Below are 16,857 nucleotides of genomic sequence, written 5' to 3' on the forward strand. Positions count from 1 at the left end.
CTGCATTTACGTAACAGCAAGCACTGACAACTGGGAAATGATGGACTGACAGTCAGAAGAGGTCAGAATGAAGATTATAAGATTATTTTTAGAGTTAGAAATCGATCTCCTGGAATGAACAGTGACTATTTAAATTCCAAAATAATGGACTATGAGAGAGCATTGAGAAACCTGACAGTTTTTAGAGGTCAGAATGGATATTTTACCATCTTTTTTTAGGAAAGTTGTTGGAAATTGATATCATGGAATGAGCAATGACACTCTCTTTAAAATCCAGAAAGGGTGCATTTACCAGCACAGAGGCAGACTTGTCTTTCAGTAATGTATTTAAATGTAAAGTGATATGGGGCCATAATGATTGCGTTGGAGCCCGGCTTTTGTGGTGCCATTTCACCGCACAATGGCATTTATGAATGCCTTTATACAGGCGACAAACATGTTTTCACTTGTTTACACAAAAGCCAGATCTTCGCATTGTGTTTATTTGTCTTGGCTTTTTGTTCTCCCCCATGAGCATTTGTATTCAAACTGAAAAGATGTAAAAATCCCCCTCGAGCCATCTCAATCTCCCGAGGTGTTTTGCATCGTTTGGACTCCAAAACTCATGTTTTACCATGACAATAAAGCCCCAAACAATGTCAGGTTTCTGCGGTAACCACACTGCAGACAGAGAGGCCCATTGTTGGCGTCAGATGTATTATGCCAGCATAATTACAGACACTTGCTATATTAGATAATGAGAAGATGCTGATAAGCTTCTGGCGACAATCTGCTCGTAACTTTATCATAATCTGTGGCTTTTTGTATGGGGATGGGGCTGACAATTGCCAAGGGAGTCTCGCTGTTTATTTCACCCCTCCCCCAGGAGGGGTGAACCAGAGTACCGTGATTTACCTATGAAAGATGCCCATTCTTCTCCGCTCTGATCTCCTGCCGCAATTTATGAAATATTTCCGCAGATCGCCAGATTGCCTGTCTGAGTCGTCTTCCAGTGGACTCTGTCACTGGGCCCCCATTGTGGGGACGTTTCTTGGCAGACAGTGATGTCTTGTTATTCCGAACAGATGCCCACAATGAGGAAATGAGCAGGGAACAAATGGGTGTCAAAGAGGCGAAGTGACGGGGGTCAGGACGGAGGCTAGTAATTGTGGGCCCGGCTTCATCATCGCTTAATGAACTTGGCGGCCTGTTGGTGTGAGCCACGAGCCGGGCAGTTAACCACTGCACGCGCTCACTCGGCGCACACACAGGAGCACGAGCATAGCGCCCACGCCCACTTTGTCACATGGTGCCACTCTGGCAGAGGACAGTGTTTCCTCTCTTGGACAGGGGACGAGCCAGCCAACATCTGCCGTGACAAGGATCTGTGCCCATTTTTTCCCCCTCTTTTTTCTTTTTTTCCCCCCTCTTTTCTGGCATGGTCGAGGGAGATCGTTATCAGAATGATTATTATTAATAGTGGAACTCTGTGGATTCGGCTCACTTTCCCACCACTTAGCTCTGCCTAATCCCATTTCTGCAAAACTTTACAGTCATTTTAAGAATTCATTAAAATGTCATACTTCCCCCCAGAAGGGTTATTCGTGCTCATTTCAGTTATATGGATCTGAGCAAAGAACTTTAACCCACCACACACACACACACACACACACACACACACACACACACACACACACACACACACACACACACACACACACACACACACACACACACACACACTCTCCGCCTTTTGTAAGAGCCCTCTGTTCCATCTCCAGTTCTTGCTGCTGTGGCTTGCCTTCCTGTCGTCGCCTGCAGCACATGCTTGGTCAGTGCTGAGGCTTACACTATGCACGCCCACCCAGTGTCGGGTTATCATTGAGGTGTGACAGACAGCACTTGGCAATTGACACGCACACTTGATGTTATCTGGCCAGGGGAAGAGAAGGGAGAGTGAGAGGAGAGATGGAGAGGGAGAGGCTCTGACTGATGAACGAGTGTCACTAGCGTATTGTTTATCTACGCCCGCAGGGGATGGAGCAAAAAATAAAGAGAGCTCTTTTTTTCTCCCATATATCACTCATTGTGTGAGAGAGAGAGAGACAGAGAGAGAGAGAGAGAGAGAGAGAGAGAGAGAGAGAGAGAGAGAGAGAGATGCAAGGAGGAGAGAAGTAGAATTAGACAAAGGTGCCAGATAAAGCATGCCAAGGCACATTCAGTATAAGCAAGTAGAAATTATTATGTAAGTATACACCATGACCGAGATACTGTCAGTAAGTCATTTAGGTCTACAGCAGCCGCTAATGCTTCAACGGTGGTGAGCATATGCGCATTGCCAGGTTACTGCATGCACACTATGCAGAAGGGGGAAGCAGTGGAAAAAATAAAAAGCCTGAAGGCTCTTGGGAACATGTCTCGTCCCTCACAAAGGTGCTCTTCAATCATTCTGAAAAATGCAGGCCTGAGTTGGCTGACAGCTTGATTTGACTTTGTTATCGAGTTTGCAAATTGATTACACCTAGGGGTATAATGAAATAACTAATTGAATGTGTCCGCTTGTAAGCGATTTATTTAAACTTACAAACACATCCGGCTCTCTCGCTCTTCTCCTGCCGCTGTGAAAGTGGGTTTTAATTAATGGTGCCGGTGTCTGATAACCTTCACACAGCCATTAACAGGAAGGGCTAATTGATTAGCAGTGCAATGCTACGATGCTAAAAACATCATTAACTGTCCCAGTTCATAAGACTGACGGTGGGGTATTGAATGAGTTGTACTGTAAAAGGCTTCTCATTGCCCAAATAAGGGGCTCATTTGCAAATGGCGGCCCTCCAGATGAAGGTCTTCGGAGCAGGGAGTTGAGGAGACGTGGGGTGTTTGTCATTGTATATGTGCCGCAATGTCCTGGGACTTCCTGTTTACAGCAAGCCGTGCATACGGTACTGTAGTGTAGAGCGCAATGCTGTGTTCTGTGGATGCTTTTGTGGGTGTGTATTTGTGCATATCCTCAACTGTGCAATTCAGTGAGCTAATCTTGGCTATTATTTTGTCTGTGGCGTTAATCTTTTTGGCACGGAACACACACACACACACACACACACACACACACACACACACACACACACACACACACACACACACACACACACACACACACACACACACAGAGCGAGTATGCGGAGCTGCTTTGCTGTCACAGTATGTGTCCAGGTAACCCTGACCCTTTGGCAGGTAAAGGTCAGGTAAACATGTTGTCCACAATGTAAGCCCACTTGGCCGTTACAGGTGTGACTAGGCTAAACCCTTGGGGCTTTTTTTATTCCATGCTCACGGGAGTGCAGCTTGTTTTGGAACCTTTCCGATGTAGGCACTAAATCCTCTGCTTGGATCGCTGTGTGTGTGTATGTGTAAGCTACTGTAAGTGGGGACAGCGGAGGACATTTTGGACTTCTGTGTGTGTGTGTGTGTGGTTGGGGGGGGGGCAGGTGGCATGGAAGCGGGTATAGAGGGGGGGGGTAGCAGTCCCCTAAGTGACTCACTGAAGGAGTACGTACTGAATCACTGGATCCTTTTGCGTCATCCTTTTGTGCTGGCCACCTCCTGCCAGGGTCTGCTGCCTTTGTGCATGCCTCTCTCCCTCACGCAGTGACTGGCAACACTCTGTGTGAGACCGCCCGTATTTTGGAGAGTTTATTTTTTCACCGAATGGGTTTTTTGTCCGTAGGAGGGCCAATTCGTGAGTCATATAGCCACCAACATTGTCATTGTCAACAGTGTGTTCTGAGCTTGTTTAGGTATCATCACTATGGACCCGAAGAAACAATAACAAACAGACAACAATACTTGTTACAACGATTATTTATTAAATTTAAATTATCTGTAACACATTTTAAAAATTACACAATGCCACCTATCATGGTCACCATGGGTTTTTTTTCACATCTTTAAATGGTGGAAAAAGAAACGTTCTAAAAAAAGACCCTTCAGTGATCTCTTCCTCCGTTGCCCACTCTCATGGTGTATCTCACCACCCCGCCCTCGCTGAGTCTCGACTACGCCATTCCAATCATTCTGGCTGAGGCAAATCCAACCCTGATATAAATGATTTCACCATAAGCCAGTGAACACGCTGTTCTAGAAAGTTCTTTTTTTTCTTCTTTTGATACCCGAATGGAAGCGTATGCTGTTTTCAATTATTTGGTAACCCAACATACAGTAGCTTTGTTTTTAGCATGTAGCATATACTTAGTTGTTTTTTTCTCTTTTCTTCAAAAGCTGGTGATGTCTTTCCTTTTTTATTTTGTTTGGTTGATTCCAAATCAAGTTCTCAATCATAATCTTTGTAATTGTATACAGTCACGTCAAAGAATAATGAGGTATATTTTTCTCTTCAATGTAATAAAATTGTCATTCAGATATGAAACTGTTATGAGATTCGACAAACAGGGCTAACAGACGTCAATGGCATACACCCTGCACAAACCAATAGCTGTCAAACCAATACTCAAAATGGCTTCACTGAACAGCCAGCTTTGTTTCGCTCCAACCTTATCTGGCTTGAGAGTAAAGACAAGGTACAGAAGCACACTGAAATTACAGCAAGCTAATGGATGGACCATCGTTAAGATTTTTTTTTTTTACAGCAAAGACATTTATTTCTCAGTTCTGTTATCATTTCGCAAACCATATATCCATTTCTTTTTAGATGGATACAACTGTTTTCGTTCATTTTTCTTTACCCCGCACATGCCAAAGGAGAAGTCTGGATTACAAAAGTACCTGAACAAATTGCTAGTATATCAGCATGCATAGCTGTTGGGTATTTACAGTCTATGTACACATATGGGACTAAAGAGACCGATCTACTTTTTTTCTTATTGGTACGGTTGTTTTGTTCATTTACAGTGTCTGCTGAGAAAAAACAAGTCAGAATCATATAGTTTTGCTGAATACACAGAACATGCATGTTTAAGAGGCGGTTCACTCAAAAACAGAAAGAAAAGACACAACCCATGACAAAATGTACACCCCCTCCCCTGTCGCTATAGGTTTCCACCTGCTCCACCGTGTTCTTTTCCTCTCAGTGTATTGCGTAATGCAGTTTGCTATGCTCTAGTTGACGAGAGCAGCGCTAGCACCGAGGGCTCGGACAGGTTAATTTACAGCGCTAACCATGGCGTGACGAGAAATGCAAACACCAGAAGAGCTCTGGTGAAGGACATTAAGCAATCTCTCCCCCCCATCCCTCCCATTCTCTCTCCTTCTCTCTCCTCTCTCTCTCTCTCTCTCTCTCTCTCTCTCTCTCTCTCTCTCTCTCTCTCTCCAAGTAGGCCATCACCACTCACAGGTCCCTCTGTGCAAAGACAACACCTGGGCTATTACCATCTATCATGGAAGACATATTGACAAGGCCTATTGACTGTAATCAACCATTTGTGTGGTGTCACCAGATCTCTGAGTCATTGTGAACAAAAAGCTTTAAGATCTGGGTACAGACGGAACCATTCATGGACAAATGGCCTTTTCCCCCTCTGTCTGGCTATTTAAATCCTGCGAACAATTCTGCAAAAATATAAACATTGAAATACAACCATTTGGTATTATTTACATGCTCATTGGATTTTTTTTGTGTCCACATCTAATAACCATTTGGAAGACACGGATAAGTAGGAAGCCCCTTTTCTTTATTAATTTTGAAGGCGTTTGGACTGCAGGTTGCTCCACACTCATTACTGAGCTCATTGGAGCTAATATATTGCTCATTGTGTCATTCAGCTGAACAAAGATAACACCCACACAGACCGGTGTAATTAAGGTCAGCGTATGCGGCCAGCTCTCCTCACGCCGCGCCGGTTAGCAGTTAGCCGTGTTTGATGAACGAGGGGGGCGGATGACTGGGCATGTTAATGCGCTACCTCATAAAGCTTATCGGTGACTGGGGTCACTTGGGCCAAGTAGTGGGGGACTAATCTCTACGGCAATATGACCCAATAGTTATAAGCCACCCCTACCTCTGCACCCCCCCCACCCCCACGCCAGCACCCCCTTGACAGCCTACGGTTCCTCCGAGGATACCTCCCACCTCCCAGCATCAACAGAAAGCCCGGGCCTTGAAGCCCATGTGTAAAATAAAAGCAGACGTTTAACGGCGAAATTGAAATAAAGGAAAAACACTAATTAACCCTGGGCTGAAGGACAGAGGCCTCGGAGGGACAGCTTTACAACGCGAGCAATACTTTTTAATTGTACCCCGGCGACCACACTTCAAAAGATGAAAATTACAGCTTGACCCTAATTTTAACCGTTGTTGCAGCCTTTTCTCATCTCAGCCCCCTTGAAAGGGAACGGTTAGCCTCCAGTATGTAAAACACCATTCTCCACAGTCGGCGAGGATTGAGAGAGGATTCCGCCGTTTAATTTGAGTTGAAATGCCAGTCATTATCCTCGGGTAGAATCGTGATACAAATGTATCTTTTTGTTATACCTTGTTCCATTCTGTGATTTGCTCATGATTGATGTCTATTCAACAGTTTGCACATGTACTAAAGCTATTCTCTGCTCTCTCTCTCTCTCTCTCTATTCCCCTCTCCGCCTTTCTCCCGTCTTTTTTCCCTTCTCTCTCCGTCTCTCTCTCTCTCAATCTCTTCCTCTCTCTCTCTGTTCTTTGTTCTCCAGGGTGCCAGAGGGGGGATTTGCGGACCGTGCCGTTTCACTGCTCTAATACGGAGGGATTACATCCGTCTCCCAGCATGAGTCGCTCGATGGAGGCCTGCTGGGCTCTGATCCAGCCCCCAGTGATGACCCATCTCCCCCATTGTTGGGCCACAGAGTCCAGCTCTCTAGCCGCCAGAGGTGCCTCACCGTTATTAAAAGCCAGCCACTATATAGGGCATTTGGTGGTGGTTTTGGATGGTGCGTCGGTGGTGGGAGGTTGGAGGCCTGACAATTCTGCAGGTGCTTGTGGTTAGTTGAGTCATTGAGTCCTTTCAGCTTTGAATGGTCAAAATAGCAACTTTTGTTCCCCCGTTTCTCTCCCCCACCTCTTTCTTTCTTTTGTCAGAAAAGGCAACAACATTGACCCATTGTGAGCGAGCGCCTGGCCATTTTTCATGTGCGGTGATCAATGGGTCCCGCCTGCGGTGTCTTCTGGCTTTCCCTGTGATTAAAAGGTATTTGTGATGTTGTTGTTGTTCTCTCTCATCTCACTGAGCTGGAGTGGGTGTAAAAGCTTAAATCAAGCTGTCAGGTGCCTGAGTACACGGCTTGAAGTGCATGGGGCTAAAAAAAAAGCCACCTGTTTTTTTATTTTATTATTCTGACCGCAATTTATCGTCATCGTTTTATTTATTTCGGTAAACGGGAAGTGTATATGTGTTTTATTTGAGAGAAAAGCCTTTCCCTCAAATAACCTTTCGAGAATCAGGAAATTAAATCTGCTGCTGGTTATGATACTCTATCTGAGAAGCCGCGAGGAGGAGGAGGAGGGGGACTAAGGGCCATATTGCACCTTTTCAATCTTTCCTTCTTTTCTTCCTTTCGGTCTGTTTTTTCTACCTAAAGCTCCTGTGTCAAACCAAGTATCAGCCTGTTTCAGGAGTTCAAGCAGGGATCAGACCTTCCCAATTAGTTGTATTTGGGGAGTATTGAGCTAATCTGGACAATCTTCTTGCAGGGCGATCCCCATCTCTAGGGGGGCCTTGGGCTCTGAGGATTGGGGCTTCTCCCCTTGACTCCGTCCTCCTGCCAGCAGGCTTTGGCCATGCTGTTGCCCCCCTCAACCCCCCAGTCTATTACCCCTTACAAGCTGCCACACTTCCCTCTGGCCTCCACAGTGAATTCAGGAATCACCAAAGGAAGGGATGGGAGATCTGATCAGGGGTTACTCACATTTCTGTTACAACAGAACCTATGCTCATTTTTTAGAGTGATGACTGTCTTGCAGCTCTAAAGTTGCAGTTACTGTTGGTTGCTTTTACTGCCCCAAAGTAGGCTGTCATGTCCTAAACTGACTTGTAGAGGATAAGTAAAAATGAACAGATAGAGCAGAGCTGGATGAGAGATTGCCATAGGGGTTAAAGTTGTGGGGCCAGTGGTCCTAAGGTGGTCCAAAAGGTTAAAGGGTTGCCTTCTTCTAGAATAATCCCCACTGCTGTTGTGACCCCCATCCCGAAAGAACCCCTAACCTTGGACCTTCAAATCTACAACTTATGAGTGTGTTGTCTGTCAAAGAAGATATCCAGTTGCTTACAGATAATCTCTTTGGAGTGTGTGCCTTGTGTGCATATGTGTGTCTGTCTATACATACAGTATGTGCATTCTTTTATAGATATGTGTGTTTGGCCAATGGTCTATGTGTGCCTGCATGTGTGGTAGTGTCTGTACCTACAGTATGTGCATTCGTTTGTGGATGTGTGTGGTCTTAGGTCTGTGTGTGTGCATGTTTGCTGTGTGTCTGGATGTGGCCAGGTGCATTTTGCTGAGGCCCACTCTCTGTGACGAGGTGCTGGGAAAGGTCTCGGCGTTACATCACCCAGCGTTGCTCAGTAACCGTCGCCACTTCACGCCTAATTCCTCCGTATCAGCAGCGATCCTCTCGCTCGTCTCCTGGAGGAGTGTTTACCCGCTCGGTCGTGCGTCTCGTCCTAAAGGGCCTCGTTCTCACCCCACGGCAGCATCAGCCGCGGCACAGCCATTAGCCTGCTGCCACACTGAGAAAACACTTCAAATGGAGCGGAATATTTGGAAATGCCACTGATGATTAACCAAACAGGGGGAGCAGAAATATCAGATGCGCTCGCTCTGTTTTTTTCTTTTTCAGCCCTTGTCCAGAGCAGAAAAAGAGGAAGAGAGAGAAAGAGGGGGATTCAAAACGCTGGTGAGCTGGTCTCTAATTCTGTGTTGTAATAGTTTGGCCTTTAACCTCATGACCGAGGCCTCACACCACCCCCGTACCCCATGTGTTTAGGGGAGGAAGGGGGATAGTTCATCTCCACAGTCTCACAAATGGCTCTTCAAGCTGTGCCCGTGATGGTTCCTCATTACCCCCCATCCGCAACACCACCACCACCACCACGAGCCTTCTTTGCCTAATCCGAAAGCAGGCCTCATCTCTGGCCGTTCCCCCCAAGCGACCAACCAAACCAGCGCCGCTACCCCACATCACCGCACCCCACCCAACCCCACTCTCTTACGGGCCCGAGATTGATGAGTTACTCTGCCTCGACAGCTTGCAACCGTCTGACCGGGGAGTGAGGGACAGGGGGCTGTGGCCTGATTAAATGGAGTGACGGTGCGCGTGGGAGAAGAACAGAACAGGCAGACGGAGAAAACACGAGACACAGAGAGAAGGGGGTAGACAGAGAGAGAGAGAGAGAAAGAGAGAGAGAGAGAGAGAGAGAGAGAGAGAGAGAGAGAAGGAGGACGACCTGAATGCTGCACTAAACAGGCACACCTCCCACTCACAACATTCGTTTTTTTCCTCTCCCTCCTTCCCTCGGCCGCTCCCTCCCTTTCCTTTCCTCTGACCTATCCATCATGTTAATATAGCTCTGCTCTGGCCCTGGGGGTAATATATCTTTGACCTGTGATTACACTAACAGCTTATTGTTTGCGCACTGAACAATCCCATTATGTTGCATGTCTGTTTACATACTGTTGTTTAGATAAGGACTTTTCTGTGTTGCATAAAGCGCTGTAGGCACACTACCAAGTGCCGCCCCACTCTGCTCTACCGAGCGCAAGCCAAAAGAAAAAATGGCCACAGTTAATGCTCAAACCTATGGGCCGCTCTCACGGTTACGTGCACTTCAAGGCCAGGCTTTTGAACTTGTGCGCCGTCTAATTTGTGACGTTCCACCTACAGATGAATAATAAATAATCACAAAAAGACTTTTTGTGAAGGTTTGCGTATTCTCACAGCATGGTTTCATTTTGTTTCATTTTTTTCTCTCCCCGCCGATGAAATAGAGAAGCTTTTAACTTAAAGAAATCAACAGTACCTCAACATGTTGCCTTTTTAACGAGCCGCCGTGAATCCTGGGCTCCCTGACGGACTTATCCCTGTAATGCGTCTGCCTCTCAGATCTGCATTTACTTATCAGCCGCGCGCCAGGTAGGGGCCCGCAGGGACAGCCAGCTTTTCATGTGGCATTTATGGACAAGATGGCCACGGGCATGGGAAGCAGACGCGTACATCAAAAGCAACCTGCTGCTTAAAATACATATTAGTAATAATAACAAGGAGAAAAACACATCTCGCTGCAAAGGAAGCCATTGGTCTGTTTAACACTGGTGTAGATTTGAAAAAACAAAAAAGGAAAGAAAGAACATTTGCCAAGTTGCCAGAAGTTGTTAATTTGTCACAGGTGTAAATAATACTTAATTTCTGCCATGTTAGGTGTACAAAGTCTTAATTTTATCTGATAACTGGGATATATGGCCCTAAAATTAACTGCATGAATCAGCCACTAAAGACATGAAAATTTGAACACGCGAGAGATAAAATATCTCAAGTAGCACATACGAATAAATATCATATATTTTAGAAAAAAACAAAAAGCAAGTTGCAAAATAATGACATGCTCCTTAGTCTGAAACTAAATTTAGGCAGAAACAGTCACTCAAAAATGACTATTTGTACGCTTTTTTCCCAGGACATAAAAGTTAACATTGACGTAGGTAAGCAGAATGCGGAATCAGACTAGGACAAAAGCAATGATTGGCCCCCGATTGCCTTCCTAACACTGAGCAACAGCAGCTGTGCAGTATATGAGGCAGTGATGGGGAAGGAGGGAGGGTAGAAGGGTGGCGCAGCAGAGTGGAAGGACACCAGGTATTTACATGCTCACCAAAACATCTGCTTCCCTTTAGCCGCCGCGCTCTTATTAGCGGCAAGGCTGCCAGGAGCAGAGCGGGGCGAGGGGTCACCCAGGCCCACGTCCAGGAGAGGACGAGGACACCATGCCAGTGGAGCAGAGGTGCCCGAGGAGAGGAGAGCAGAGCAGAGGAGAGCAGAGACTTTTGCAGCTTCTGCAAAAATCTCTGAGAAGCGTACTGTAGCGAGAGAAGAGCTACCTTTTTTCTGAAACAAATAAATGAAAAGAAACAAAACAACCAAAACATATCACAGTTTGGCTCTTCTCCAGAATTACCAATGTGCTTCCCTAACTAGAGAACGTCTGGCTTTTATCATGTGCTGGTTGATAAGTCAAATTCGGTGCAAGGCTCTGGCAGCCTCTGTTAACTATTTGAGATAATCCCTATGAATGCTACACAAATTGACAGTTTCTGGCCAGGTGCCCTTACCGCATTCATGACTGAAGCAGTTGGACTTATTATTAGAAAAAAAATCTGACTCATTCTTTGGTTGAGGTTCCTGTTCTAGAAGTTGTACGGAGAAAATATGCCATAATTGATAAACTCTGTAATGAATAAATGAAATAGAACCGCATAGCTTGAAAGGCAGGTCAGTCATAGAATAAATGTTTCTCGCATTTGGGACATTGATGCCCCTGCAGCCATTGTGTTCTGTTTTGCAAAACACTAACAGAATGCTGAACTCCGCTACCCCTGGCCAATAGCAAATCACTGCTGCCCATGCTACTTGTCCTGTCATCTAAGTTAGTGTGCAGGTCTGCCATCACCGCTAACAAGTTCTCTGTACATGTGAGACATTTACATTACAGTATGTACACCCACCCACCCCCCTCATGTTGTTCTGTCTTTTAGTTGTCCCATTGCTCAGTGGTTCCAGCCAAAGCAGAATACATGGACCGATTCTCGCCCCTCCTGGGCTGCAGGTCTGGGCTCATGCAGACAGGTTGGGGGAGGTTGGGGTGGGGGTTTGGGCAGGCCAGGACCTCTGAGTAGAGATGGAGGTAGAGTACGATGCAGACAGAGGGAGGTGATGGCTGTTTTGGGGGGGGTGAGGTGGGATGCGTTCATGGTCCTCTTGCGTCGCGTGCATGTCATGCAGAGGCTCTGCGCTTCTGGACCGTCACACCAGCCACGGCTGTTGCACATAGGCAACCATCTATGTCTTAATGCCAGTCCATGGTGACACATTTAGCTTTTGTCTTTTTTATACAAGAGAGAGAGAGAGACAGAGAGAGACAGGAAGATAGATAGAGAGAAAGAGATAGTGAGCGTGTAATAGAGAAAAAAAATGTTTTTTTCTAAAAAAGTTGTGGTTGAGGTGATTTGAGTTTTGCCATTCTCGTTCCATTCCAGCAGCCAAGTTCGGAGTCATTGTTTGGTTGGTTGCCTTGAAGCATGTCGGTCTGCTCCATTGATTTAGTCAGGGGGGTGCTGGAGGTTCAGGATCACTCGCCTATTGCTAATCCTGGATAACGTCTCCCAGTCTCTCCCAACCAACAGGGCCACAAGTGACTGATGGTCCTCCAAACATGATTTAAACCACAAGGAAATATATTTGACGGGGGGTTGGTAGCAAACCAGGCAAAAACATAAATAGTGCACAAGTACAAATAAAAACAAAGGGGTAGAAATAATTCAATGTACAATTCAAGAATGAGGTTTCTGGTTAAGGAGTCATGACTTTTTGGACACAGGTTTAAGACTAGGATTTGCCCATACAGGCAGCGATATGTATGTTGAAGAGAACTCTCTGAATTCTTTTTTTCTTGCCTCTCCTACTCTACTTATTTTTATTTACTTATTTTTAAAAGCCTTACATACTGTAACTCCAAGTCAGAGCCATCTAGACTTTACAAGCAACTGTCAATCTGCTACAATATATAACGTCACATTTGGGCTCCGACCATTTATAAAATGGCGAAAAATTAAGCTGCTATAACATGTATAATAAGAAAATCCAGGTGTAATTGAACATTAACCTTTGACGTCAGCCATTTTCAAACTATATTAAAATGACCATCTAGCAATGTCTCTATACAATAATGTAAATATACAGGTTCTAAAATGGATTTCTTGGCATCATGAGATGAGTAACTAAGATATGTAGGATTTCTTCTATTTACTGTTTGAGGTGGCGGTCCACTACCAGAAATGCATCTGGTGTAAAATGCATGCTCGTGTACATCACACATGTTGGGTATAAGTTCTGGAAGACTTCCTTTCTATGCTTATAGTCAACATAAAGTAATGACTCCAGTGACATACATCAAGAATAAAGGAGGGGGCTTAATCCATTCATTCAAATAAATAGGGAAGATCATTTGGGGGGGATATACATGTACATGGGCCTCTGAAGAGTTGCGTGAGTAAAACGAACCGGGCGAAGAGTATTCATCATATTTACAGTCACTGAAAAAATGCACACAGGGACAGCCCGTCTTCCCAGTCTGTCCCAATTTGATGAGGTAAATGGATGTCTAGATGTTTTTTTCTCATTACAATAACATGCATGGAGTCTCCCCTGAAGACAAAATAGTATTTCCCAGTTCATGATATTCAGTTCATACAACCGTAATGTCTGTCAACTTCGCACACCTTCACTCTTTTTATTTTTTGTCATCGTTTTGTTTGTTGTTTTTTGTCATTGATTTCTTTTTTCTAGAAAAGGCCAAAGGTAAAATAAAGGAGAGGAACAAGGGGGTAAGAGAAGAATCAGGTAGAGGCATACAGAAGTGCCCACAGAGCCAAGTCAGAAAGGAGAGCTGCAGCGGTGGAGGAGGTGGTGGTGGTGGTGTTGCTGGGGTGGTTGAAAGGCGAAGGGGGCTCTCGTCATGTCACTTTATGCCTCCTTCAGCAGGGTTGAGGTTGGGATTGGATCGGTTGCATTGGTAGGTTGGTTGGTTGGTTGGTTAGTTGGCTGTTGTTTTGTCGTTTCTTTTTTGTTTTCTCTCAAAGGTTGTGCTTTGTGGGAGGCCCTGTGCCAATGGTTCAGCCTCGGCATTCCGTCGCCATGTTATCTATAGAGAGAGACAGACAGAGAGAGGGGAGGAGGGAGGGAGAGGGATGGGGATAGAGAAAAAGAAGAAAAAAAGCAGGGCTTTTACAAGACATGACTCACAACAGCCATCTGTATGCCCACCCCCCGCCCCCCATCATCATCCTGTGTGCATGTGAACCAAAGCAGGAGAGAGAAGAGCACAGAGGTGAGATGAGTGTCCTCCTCCACCACAGCGCTCCGCCTTTACCCTGTCTATCCCAGGCCACAGCCATGCAACATGACTCACTGTGTGTGTGCCTGTGTGTGTGTGTGTGTGTGTGTGTGTGTGTGTGTGTGTGTGTGTGTGTGTGTGTGTGTGTGTGTGTGTGTGTGTGTGTGTGTGTGTGTGTGTGTGTGTGCGTGCGTGCGTGCGTGTGTGTGTGTGTGTGTGTGTGCCTGTGTGTCAGGGTGTTGAGGTGATGAGAGGGACTGCTAGATTGTCTCTCCTCTCTCGCCCCTCGCTGGTTCCCATGCGAGTGGAGAATGTTGCGGTGACCACCCTGCGAGCGCACCAACAGCTATCCTCTCTGCCCACACAGTCTTTGTGGACACACACACACACACATGCTCTCTCTCTCTCTCTCTATCTCTCTCTCTCTCTCTCTCTCTCTCTCTCTCTCTCTCTCTCGCTCTCTCTCTCTCACACACACACACACACACACACACACACACACACACACACACACACACACACACACACACACACACACACACACACACACACACACACACACACACACACACACACACACACAGATGCCCGCCGCTCGCCCTGGTGCCTAGATTAGGAGCGACAACACTGGGCGCCCCGAGGGTGACTCTATTTTCAGTTTCAATTAAGCTCAGCCCCTCTGGTGGGCAGCGCCTGCCTGCTTCCACTGAAGTTGATTCATGTTTCCGACCAGAGGACTCCTCCAGAACCATCAGGCTACTCTCTCTCTCTCTCTCTCTCTCTCTCTCTCTCTCTCTCTCTCTCTCTCTCTCTCTCTCTCTCTCTCTGTCCGTATACATGAGTCTTGTGTCTGTGTCTCTGTCTGTGTCTGCGTGTAAAACCCCTTTTCCATAGATCTCACATCAGTAGCCATGATGAACTCAACCTGCCTTGTACCACTAACAACAACCTCTCCACCCTCCCCACAAACACATCTCCAGCAGCGGTCCCCCTAAAAGACTGGATGTGATTGGTCATGTGTAGTGGAGATGGAGTGGTCTGCTGTGGCGCTGAAGAAGTATAGGGACTTGCTTAACAGCTGTTACACAACGTGCAGTTGCACCATCTCCTCTCACGCTGCCTGGAACAAGAGATATAGCCAGGGGCCAAATGATACAGTTGGTGTTAATATGTATACATTTTCTCACACTGTGTGTGTGTGTGTGTGTGTGTGTGTGTGTGTGTGTGTGTGTGTGTGTGTGTGTGTGTGTGTGTGTGTGTGTGTGTGTGTGTGTGTGTGTGTGTGTGTGTGTGTGTGTGTGTGTGTGTGTGTGTGTGTGTGCACGTGTGCGTGTGCGTGTGCGTGTGCATGCACACTTGCGTGTGCATTGGTTTATGTGAGAGTGTGTGTGCTGTGTCGGAGCTTGTGTATGTGCGTGTGCTTGTGTCTGTCTCTCTGTCTGTGTTGTGCGTGCGTGCGTGCGTGCGTGTGTGTGTGTGAGTATGTCTATGTGTGTGTTTGCGTGCATGTGTGTGTGCTTGTGTGCACGTCTGTGTGTGCGTGCCTTCAAGTGTGTGTGTTCTACCCCACAGGTAGAGGGTGTTTGAAGGAGTGCAGCTGGCTTGTTCTCAGGGCCTCACTCTCCACTCTGGAGTGCGCGTGGGTGGCCCATTAGACACAAAGGCACGCTTATGCTTTGGCATATATGACGACTGCTACTTAGGGAGGGGAAAATACTACCGAAAAAGGAGCCCAAATGATTCAGTCTGCTAACCTCAAAATATGATTAATAAGAGGAGCAGTCATGCGAGACACTCACTTCTCTTCTCTCTCTCTCTCGCTAACTCTCTGTGTAGGTTTATCTCTCTTTTTCTTCAGTTCTTTAAATACATATACAGTATATATATTTTTTACCGGTCATGAAGTGATATTAAAAGCACAAGATGGAGTGAATATGTGATGATGGCATTTTGGCACAGTAATTTACTTTGTAATGGCAATGGTATATTGTTTTGTGGGCAATCGAATACTGTATATGCAAAAAGTAGGGCCTATATTGTTTTCATGACCTAAATTAGAACAAAAGTATTTACTGGTTATAAGCAGAGCCTCCATAATATACAATATATTACATTTAGCATATTTATACGTCATCAATCTGCTGTTAGTGACCTGGCCATCTTGTGTTTAACATAGATAACAAATCCATGCACAAAGCAAACCTATTCAAAGACAGGATACCCATAACAAAATGTGAATATCACAAAAGAGAAATACAATTCATCAGGCCTCTGCCTCTGCAGTACATACAAACGTATTTACAAACAGAAGTAAACACGCACACACATGCACACAGACACATGCTGCTAACCCACACACACAGGTGGCCCAGATGAGAGTTCGTGGCAGCTGGACGTCTCTTGTGGGGTGCCCTGCTCCAGCTGTGCCCAGGATAGGACAGTGCTCTGCTCCCAAAACGAATGTGTGTTGAGTGCATGTGGGCATTTGTGTGCATGTTTGTGTTGTTTGTGATCCCAGTCCCTTATAGCCCAGAGAAACACAAATGATGTAGAAGATGTAAAAAAAAATTACACATCCGTGCACCCAAAAGCGTAACAGAATAGAACAATAGTACCCATTAGTGATGCAATGCAGTTATAAAAGAAAAAGGGAGGAGAGTTAAATGCAATGTATATTATCACCCTTGACCTCTGGGGATTAATGTTCTCTGTATAGTGTCCCTAAACATCAAAACGCCCCCTCAGTGGGCTACACGTAACAGAGTGTGTAAGGAGACAGCTTCAGCACTGC

The 16,857-nt window shown here is 45.8% G+C and overlaps 1 protein-coding gene across 1 annotated transcript in view; it reads right to left on the reverse strand.

Moving 5' to 3' along the window:
- Positions 1 to 13,211: 13,211 nt before the first annotated feature.
- The window catches only part of mafa (MAF bZIP transcription factor a), a 136,355-nt gene continuing 132,709 nt past the window's right edge, over positions 13,212 to 16,857 (reverse strand). Inside the window, exon 3 of the mRNA XM_063189038.1 lies at positions 13,212 to 13,874. The gene's annotated coding sequence lies outside the window, so the exon portion shown is untranslated. The remainder of the gene's footprint in view (positions 13,875 to 16,857) is intronic.

The sequence above is a fragment of the Engraulis encrasicolus genome, chromosome 22 (genome assembly GCF_034702125.1).
Source record: "Engraulis encrasicolus isolate BLACKSEA-1 chromosome 22, IST_EnEncr_1.0, whole genome shotgun sequence".
In the NCBI taxonomy this organism is placed as follows: Eukaryota; Metazoa; Chordata; class Actinopteri; order Clupeiformes; family Engraulidae; genus Engraulis; species Engraulis encrasicolus.